The following is a 10,287-nucleotide window of genomic DNA, read 5'->3' on the forward strand; positions in this document are numbered from 1 at the left end:
CATTTCCTCAGAGACCCGGGAGTTCCGCCCACCTTTCCCCTATCCCCCTATCACATTTTTCCCTGAGTTGTCAATCTCTTGCGCCTCCCCAGGTTAGAATCCACCCCTCAAACCTACGTTATTTAAACCCTTGTTTCCCCCAAATAAAGTGGCATTGCTGCACGAGACCTCAACTGTGTCAGAACCCTTATTGCAGTGCCCGGTCCCATTTCCCTTCCCCCCGCGGACCGCGGCAGTGGTTGCCCCATCCTTGGAAATGTTCAAGACCAGACTGGATGGGGCTTGGAGAACCTTGTCTAGTGGAAGGTGTCCCTGCCCATGGCAGGGGCCTTGGAAGTGGCAATCAATTTCTGTCTCAATAAAATTGCAATTGTAGATTCTAATTGACATTAGCAGAGTAAGGGCATGCATTTTGTTGTTGCTTAGTGACACATTTTAGGGACACAGGTTTCCATTCCTAGTTCCTTACTGCCTTCTTTTTATCTAGAACAGAGTTCCCTCTCTGCTTTTTTCCGGGTCTGGAGTTGTTGTGATGGGTTCTAAGCAGACATTGTTTTATGCTGAAGTAACAGATCAGAACAGACCAGATTAGAACTAGTGGAGGAGGTGGCCAGCCTGAGGAAGGAGAGCTGATTGAAGCTGTAGAAATACCTTTAGAAGACTCCATGAAGTTTGCTTATGATGAGACTTTCTCGAAGACCATGGGTGTCATCTTCAGCTTCATGTGGTTCCAAAAAAACCCAGCACCCAAACTACCAGACAGGTAAAGCACTGAGATTTTAAGAAGAGCTTTTCTGCTGGTTCTGTGGGTACAGAAAGCTGCAAATCTGCTGGCCTTGATCAACTCAACTTCTCACAGAGCATATCTTTCTTGAAATAAATTTGGAAGTAAAATCGGAATTAAAATCCTGACCCAATTTCCATTATTAGCAAAACACTTACTGGCATCACTGGGGCCAGGATTTGCCTTTGAGAGGTAAATATTGATTCTTGTGCAAAGGTTAAGTGAATGTGTCAGTTCTCCTCTTTCATGGCACTATTTTGAAGAACTGCTCAGGCCCTCAGTGCAGCTGCCACACGAGCTTGTCACCATGATCTGTACATACTGGCAACCGTGTATTCACTGCAGTTTTTGGGTTTTTTTGGAGGGAAGCAGCAAACCCTAATAGTCACAGATGCCCTGACTATGTTCCTCAGCTCAGCACAGCTTCCAGGGAGCAGCTCTCTGTGGAGTGTAACTCCTGTGCAGAGGAGGTGTTTGCCTTTCTGAAGATGTAAACCTTTATTTCATAAGCCAACATGTCTGTAAATCCTTCTGCTAATGTGGTAACAATAGAGCAGCTGTAAGATTATGTGCTTCTGTTTGTTCCCACTACAATGCTGGGCAGCAGTGATGGTGATAGAGGGGTCAAGTATGGGGGCTTCTGCTGGAACACATGCTCCTTTGTTTGCTTTATGGATAATATATGATTAATTAGATCAAACTTTGTCCTCTAGAGTGGAATTACAGAGGCCAATTCTTTTAATTTGACTCTGAGGTGACAAATACAAGTGATTTTTCTGAAGTTTTCTGTGAGGTTTTCTGTGGTCTCAGATTCCTTATCACCCACATGGGAAGAATGGGACTTACTCCTCAGATAACACTTCTTGGAATCTAATGATTGGAAGTGCTTTACTGTGATTTTATCATTATTTGAGCAGTTTACATGGAAGCCTGTGCAACCTGTACAGGTATACTGACCTAATTAGAACATGTATTACTTGTTCTATCAGCGTAGTTTAGATGTGGACTATTTGTCATATGAAACTGTTATGAGCATGAATGAAAGAGAATCAAGTCTGGCAATTTAATTATCCACTGGTTTATGTTATTCACTGACTTAGTCAACATGCAGATATATTATATTTGCCTCCAGGAGTACTGAGGTGCTAAGTCTGTTTAGAAGATAAATACTGCAAATATGCAAACTTGAAGTTAGCAGCTGGACTAAATGCAGCACAGGTGCCTGCTGGTGTCCAGTGGCTGATTTTATACCACTGCATATCTAAATAGGTGTATAAATAAATCATGCTTTTTTTAAAAAACGTTTTTATAACTGCAACATGCTGCTTCTCCTACTGACAGGAAGGAAAGTTCCTTGGAAAGCCACTGAAGAAGGAGCAGCCTTCGTCTGTGGACTCAGACACGTTTTGTGAAAGTTCAGACACAGCTGTGTTGAGCTGGGCTGGATCTGTGGTGAGTCAAGGGCTGGGTTATTGTGAGAAGCAAGTAAATTCTGTCTGACTGATGTATTTACATTGGAAGGTGCTTTAAGGTGGGCTCTCCACTGCTCTGTCTAGTACAGTGTGTCCTGATTGCTGCTGAGGCCTTTATGTACTACTACAGCCAAGATCACATTCAAGGTTTGTGCTTAGTCGTGGAAGTGCCTTAGAAACCCCCATTTGCTGGAGTGAGCAACCTCTCCCTCTGATACTTTCGTCCAATATTTATGCAATATCTGTTCAGAGCAGGGAGGGGGTTTGCAATGGCTCCCACAGCAAAACAATGGAGCAGATTAAGGTCAATGTCAGGTGTGTATGAAAATTGCACAGCCTCATGCTGGCCCTCTAAAGCAGCCTCAACCCTTTGCATCCCTGACCAGCTGATTTTGTGGGGGGGCAGACTGTCCCATCTGCAGCAGCAGCATCACACCAAGCAGCTTCTGGGCAGCACTCAGCTGGAGCAATGTGCAGGAGACAGCCAAGGCAGGCACCAGCTTTGTACCCAATGTTCTTATTTGCTGCGTCTTCCTGATCATGCTGCCAGCTTCATCTTTCCAAATGGCTTTCTTTTACCTCTAATATCTTTGTTCAGTGTATATGCTTCCTTCTGGTTTTATTTCCTTTTATTGCTCTTCCATGCAATCTCATCCCAGCCTCTCACAGGAGCTCAGGCAAAATCACACCAATACATCACAATAATCAGATCTGATTCCCGGGGCTCTCTGGTAGCCAAGGCACTGAGTGAAGGGTAATGGGCTTATTGATCACAGCAGAGCAACAGCTCTCTCTAGCACAGATTTGGCTCCTACACGGACTCTAATATGTAGATTTGTTTTTTCTCACTGGCAAAAAAGATGTGTAAGTATTCTGCAATTGATGATACAGGTCTGTTCGAGTTCGATTAAAGTGGAAACAGTAAGGTTGAAGTGAAGTTCTTGCCTTCTAAAGCCGCATGACTGATCCTAGTGCCCTGTCCTTTTTCTGTCAATCAAGGCTGATTGGCAAAGCTTTTTAATTCAAGTCGCTAAGCAGGATGATCAGCATTTACTTAGCTAGTGTTGATTTCCACTTGACCAGGATGCTCTGAAGTAAGATATGATCTTAAAGGGCAAACCCTCTTATAAGGGATAAAGAAACTGAGACCTCCTCGATCCTCCTTGTTACCTCCTCAATCCTAACAATTGTCCCGAGCAGCTCTTGGATTGGGTCAGGGGGTTCCACAGCAGCTGGGCAGGCACCCAGAGAGGAGTGTGGCTCTGAGGGAAGTGGGAAAAGCTCCCAGGGATGGTTTTGCCTCACTGACTTCATAGAGCACATCCAGAATGTGCATACAGAAGGGCAGAATTAACACAGAGAGTTTACTCATGATACAAAAATGAGGAACTTTTTTTTCCTTGGGTATTATATTTAGATCTCTTATGTGGAACAAGATTTTTTTTTTTTCAGGAAAAATAGAGATTGCTGAGCCCTGGGAGCAGGCAGGTCTGGGAGGGAAGTATGGAGCTAAGCAGGACCACTCTTAATGTTTCATGGGGCTCAGGACCCACCTCTAGCCAAGACTCCCACAGCCTCCAGTGCTTGGGAAGAGCCCACGAGGCTGTCAGGGCAGTCATCTGGTGCCTTGTGCAACATGCCTGACTGCTACAGCCTTCCCCCAGCTGCAAATATCCATCCTATTCGTTGTTCAAAACAAAAGCTAAGTACTTCTCTACAGGACAGCAATCAAAAGCAGCTTGGGCCATTTGACACCCTCTCTCATTCTGACAGCAAAGCAGCACAAGCTCTGCCGCGTGACACCAGGCTGAGCCATAGGAATGAGACAGGGGAGTTAACAGGAGCCATCTGTGCAGGTTGGGAACTATTTCCTTCCCTTTGACAAGTTTTGGGCCAGCTGGATCACGAGGAAGTGTGCCTGCCCCTTTGTGCCACCCGAAGATGTTAGATCTCTTGCAACAGCATCCAATATGGAGCTGTTATCCGATACGGAGCAGCTCAACAGCATTTCAGGTCATTAAACTGATGCAGTGCTCAGTCCACTCATCAGCCATTTGTGTATAGATCATGGATGCTCTAGATCAAATGAATTCTTCTAAAATTTCTGTAATTTTCAGCATTTGTGTACATAAGTCCAACAAGTGAAAAACAGTCAGCGAAAAACCAGGATTTCGGGAACTGCATTGCAGCACAAAGGCTGGGATCCCATTTTCCTCTCTACTCATTTCCTTGATTGATCTATATACACTCTGCCATGGGATCTGTGTTTGAGCACTTACTTATTGAAAGTGCTTGCTCACCTCCTCCTTTCCAAATGACACCATTCAGCTGTTGCTGTTCAGTGTGCCAATGTATTCACACACAACAAAGATTGTGCATCCCAGCTTATAATACACTGCCTTAGCTTACAATAGTTTGGTATTACCATTTAAAGAAAAGTAAATGCCAAACAATAACAATATTAGATTATTCTTCTAAGCCTGTGTGTACACTGATATTCCTGTTAGGCTACAAGACACATTATTAAGGACAGAAAGACTATTGCACTAATGCCCCTTATAAAAGCAGCCTGAGTTTGAGTACTCAGAAAGCTGCTTATCTGTTCCTTTGGAGTAAGAAGACTCAATGCCTTTCAATCATTAAAGGGGCTGAAATACATCCTGGTCTAAACTTGCAAGCCAGAGAAGCCACAGACCTCTCCAAGACCTCTGAAAGAAGTAAAGCCCTTTAAAGCCCAGCTGAGCTTTTGAGAAAGAGCATTCGACTCCAGGAGAGATGCCTCATTTGTTTGTTTTCAACCAAGCCTATTTTCAAGTAATTTGAATTAACTCCCTTTATGACCTTGGGCTTTCCAGAGCTTCAAGGAAAGTCCCAGCCTGAAGAACTGTGTCATCTCAGGCTATAACAGATGGATGTGCAGGGAGAGGCTCAGCACCCAGCGCTGCGTGTGCAGATTGGTCCGAATTCCTCTCAGCATCAAGCCACCAAACAGCCCTTTACAAGGGACATGGTTCTCACCTGAAAATTTGGAGACTGGCAGGTTCAATCTGCTTATTTAGCACAACCTAATGCAGCCCTGTACTCTTAGAGGTCCCTGCATCAAAGGTAATATTTTCACTGACAAGCTGCAAAAGCTTTGTAAATCAAGAATGTGTATGTAAAACAACAGCCCTGGGTAACAACCAAGGTCCTGAAGGTTGAGGGACAACAGGAAAATACAGCAGACCTCAGGGATACTGGATATATTTGCTATTTGCAGATTTATGTGTCTGTCCTGGCATGTGGTTTTTGTCATGGTTCTAATGAACAATGAAGAAAGCTATGAAGCTGAGCAGGAATGTGTCTGGTGAAACCCTGGCCTACAGAAGTCAATTCGTGAGTTTTTGTAGGGCCAGGATTTGACTCTCTGCCAACTGGCCTGTGTCTGCAGTTCTGTGTAAGGAGAGTGGCAGTGGCTGGATGTAACTGCTGTGCCCAGACATCTGCTGGACCTTCTCTGCAGGTGGCATGGGCTTTCTACAAGCTGTACCTACTCAGAAAGTTTTCCAAAGGCTTGGAAAAATGAAGGTATCGCTTAAGCAGTATCCTCTCCCAGAGACTGAGCAACAATTTGGAGCATGCCAAGCATCCTGGTGCATGCTGACATAGGACTATGAGAATTTGTAATCAGTGCTGTAGACATGATTTAATACCCTTTAATATGTATCTCACTATCACATCACAATTCTCTGAATTGAGGAGCTCGAAGAACTGTATTTTCATGCAGGTAGCCTGCACCTCAAATAACTCACACCACTGCAAGAGAACTACCCTTCCAAACAAATAGTTAGCTAATCTGCATCCTCAGGTAACCCAGGGTCATCTCAGAGTATCAGTTGTGTAAGTGGAACCACGAGTATAGGGTGGCAAGTAGCTGTCCTCTCCCTCATCTAAGCCTCCACCATCTTGCCTCGGGCAGCACAGTGGTGTCATCCTCTGTTGGGACTTGATCTGTCTCTGCTATAACCCCACTCCACTTCCCTGGAGCAGCCGAGGCTCTGGTGCTTTGCTTTTTGCACATATCAACACAAACCCACTGGGTATTAAATCCTACCTCAGGTCTGAGATTTTAAAAGTACGTATCAGCGTGCACCATTTCTGAGAGTCTGTTTGCACCAGCAAAGCCCCTGGTGTTGTATTATAGGGACATTTGAGGGACAAATAGTAATAATAATCATCCTAATAAATCTCCATGAGAGCACAGCTTCGGAGCACACAGAGGTTTGCCGTTCCAGGTTTGGGGAGCGAGGGAGAGGGGGAGGGGGACGGAGCAGAGGGATGGGTGTTGAGCTGGCCATGGGGGTCCTTCGACTGGCGGGTGGGAGAGCAGGGCTGTCCCGTATGAAACATCACATCACATGTGAGCAGTGCACCTGGAATTTGTGGTAACACAGTGGGGGAAGGATAAGGTCTGGGTGGACAGAGGGTTCTTTTGATTGATGGGGGTCCCGGCCAGGCTGGGGCCTTGTAAGGTACCTCAGCCTTGGACAGGTACGGGGGCCAGAACGGTTGGTCAGTTGGTTTGTTTGTTTGTTTGTTTGTTTGTTTGTCTATTTATTTCTTTCGTTTTGGCTCTCCTGCGGCTACTGCCCAGGTTTGGCATGTTCTGGATATATTTGCTTTGCTCTGTTACAACCTGAAAGAGTGGGCAGGACAAAGGGTTGTTACTGGAAATAAAAGACTTGCCCAAATCGTTCTAACAAAAACGTAGCCTATGTACCCCTGTGTGGTTGCGAGCTATGCTGGCGAGGGTTCATGCCTTCGGTAGGGTCGCCCATGCCAGACAGGTCAAAACCATAGGACCAGATAAACTACATCCCTGGGCAGGATGAGCTCATTAGCCTTCTGGCAGTCATCCTAGGAGAAGGACAACTCTCATCCCAAACCCGGGCAGATGGAGCTCGCTTAGCCCTGGAAGGCCATCCATCTAAGAGAAGGTCACTCTAATCAAACCTACGTCCTGAGGACCTCGCTGCCACCGTCCAAGCTTGCTCGGCCCTGGCAGATGAACCTCAGGATTAAAGGGTGGGTTCAGTTCCGCGCATACTGCATCTCACCTAAAAAATCCATTGCGCAGGCTTGAAGGCTTTACCCACATGCAAAAAGTCCTGTAGCGAATCCTCTGAAGAATCCTTAGGGTTCTCCCTCAAGAAGAACAAGGACTGGTTTGATGAAAATAATCAAGAAATCCAGGAATTGTTGAGGAAGAAGAGAACCGCCCACCAAGCACATCTTGCACTGCCTTCCTGTCACGCTAGAAAAACAGCCTTTCGTCTTGCTTGCAGCAAGCTCCAACAGAAACTCCGTGACATCCAGAACAAATGGTGGACCGATCTAGCTGCAAAAACTCAACTATGTGCAGATACAGGGGATCACAAAGGATTCTATGAGGCCCTGAAAACAGCATACGGGCCTACATACCAAGTCCAAAGCCCACTACTCAGTGCAGATGGTCAAACGCTTCTGACAGATCAAACCTCCATTCTGAATAGATGGTCTGAACACTTTCAGACTCTTTTCAGTACCAACCGTGTAGTACAAGACTCAGCAATTCAGTCCATCACACAACAACCAGTGAAATACGAATTGGATACTGCCCCCACTCTAGGAGAAACCCTCAAGGCCATACAGCAGGTGAAAATCGGCAAGGCAGCTGGGGTTGATGGAATTCCACCTGAAGTCTGGAAACATGGGGGCCTTGCACTCCATGCTAAATTTCATGAGCTTGTGGTGTGCTGTTGGGAACTAGGCGAACTACCTTCAGACCTTCGTGATGCAGTCATCATCACCTTGTATAAGAAGAAAGGTACTAAATCAGACTGTTCAAATTACCGTGGTATTACTCTGCTCTCCATTGCTGGCAAAATCTTGGCAAGAATACTCCTGAACAGACTAATACCCGCTATAGCAGAAGAAATTCTACCTGAAAGTCAGTGTGGCTTCAGAGCCAACAGGAGCACCACAGACATGATATTTGTTCTCAGACAACTGCAAGAGAAGTGTAGGGAACAGAACAAAGGTCTCTATGTAACCTTTGTCGACCTCACCAAGGCTTTCGATACTGTGAGCAGAAAAGGTCTTTGGCAGATTTTGGAACGTTTAGGTTGTCCCCCCAAGTTCCTTAAAATGATCATCTCACTTCATGAGGATCAGCACGGCCAAGTCAGATATGGCAACACACTTTCTGAGCCCTTTCTAATAAAGAATGGTGTGAAACAAGGCTGTGTTCTCGCTCCTACCCTATTCACAGTCTTTTTCAGTATGTTGCTTCAAAGGGCCTCGGCAGACCTCGATGATCAGGACGGTATCTACATTCGATATCGTACTGATGGAAGCCTATTCAACCTAAGGCGACTGAAGGCCCATACTAAGACCCTAAACCATCTTGTCCGGGAGCTGCTCTATGCTGATGACGCTGCCCTTGTTGCCCACACAGAAGCAGCTCTGCAGCGTTTAACATCCTGCTTTGCAGATGCTGCTGAGCTCTTTGGGCTGGAGGTCAGCTTAAAGAAGACAGAAGTTCTCCATCAGCCTGCACCTCAGGAAGTCCCCCACCGTCCCCACATCACCATCGGCCAGTCAGAACTCAATTCAGTCCAACAGTTTAATTACCTAGGCAGCCTCATCTCCTCAGATGGTAAGATTGATGGGGAGATAGACAATAGGTTAGCGAAGGCATACAGTGCTTTTGGAAAACTCCATAAACGAGTATGGCGTAATAAACACTTGAAGAAAAGCACCAAGATCAGTGTTTACAGAGCCATAGTGCTGTCTACTCTTTTATATGGTTCCCAATCGTGGGTCATCTACCGCCACCACCTGCGTCTCCTAGAACGCTTCCATCAACGCTGCCTCCGTACAATCCTTAACATCCATTGGTCAGACTATGTGACCAATACATCTGTTCTCGAACAGGCAGCAATCACAAGTATTGAGGCCATGCTCCTGAGAACGCAACTGCGTTGGGCAGGGCACATCTCTAGGATGAAGGACCACCGCCTCCCTAAGATCCTGCTCTATGGTGAACTTGCCACTGGCTGCCGCAAGAGAGGAGCTCCAAAGAAAAGATACAAGGACTCCCTGAAGCAACAACTCAGCCTCGGGCATATTGATCACCATAACTGGTCCACTCTGGCCTCTAATCGGGAGGCCTGGAGACAGACCATTTATAACGCTGCTGATGCTTTTGAGAAGGCACGCAGGATCACTCTTGAGGAGAAAAGACAACGCAGAAAGAATCGAACCTTGCAGAATATACCATCTAAGGAGTCTTTCTGCTGTGTCTTTTGCAACCGGACTTGCCTTTCTCGTATTGGCCTTTTTAGCCACCAACGCGCTTGCATGAAAAATGGGTAGAGCCCTTCCCAAATCTTCGTTCGCGAAGCCTAGCCATGAATAAATCTCCAATAGACCTGTTCAGGAGAATGACTGGTCTGTGGGTGGTCACTGCCGGCAGGGCCCCATGTGACAACATTCCCCCATCCTGCTCCATCCCAGCCTGTGCTGGTGGCTGTCGCACTACCTGCATTTGGAACCCAAGTGCCAATTGTGGGCCAAAAACGGCAGAGTGCAGCATCCAAAAGAGGATGTGATTTGGCCCTGCAGATGTATTTCGGACTTCTCATCTCTAGCATAACCATCTGTTGGATCCTTTTAGAGCTGTGATTGTTTAGTGGTGACCTGCTGACACTGACACTGCAGGGATTTCATAAGAACAGTTTCTCTGTGGATCTGTGAATCCATTCTGTGTATCTGTGGATGGGTAAAAGAGCTCTATTGAAACAGCACGGCAAAGGGAATAAATTTTTCAGTGAATGGTTTTCTTCCTACTTGTAGGATCACTTGCTTTGTGATCTCTAGGCTTATGTTTGCTGTTCAGAGATTACTTTGAATTTGACTCTTCTGCTCAATTGACTCTGTCGAAGCTGCTGAAATTGTCGTGTCCAAATGCCAGAGTCAATTCATTCTGACTTGGGAGTGGCAACTCTGTCC

The 10,287-nt window shown here is 46.0% G+C and overlaps 1 protein-coding gene across 1 annotated transcript in view; it reads right to left on the reverse strand.

Annotated features, from left to right (window-relative positions):
* Positions 1 to 10,287, reverse strand: part of LRRC9 (leucine rich repeat containing 9) — a 38,925-nt gene that overhangs the window by 22,405 nt on the left and 6,233 nt on the right.

Source organism: Neopelma chrysocephalum, unplaced genomic scaffold, assembly GCF_003984885.1.
Source record: "Neopelma chrysocephalum unplaced genomic scaffold, ASM398488v2 Primary Assembly neopelma1_183, whole genome shotgun sequence".
Lineage (NCBI taxonomy): Eukaryota > Metazoa > Chordata > Aves > Passeriformes > Pipridae > Neopelma > Neopelma chrysocephalum.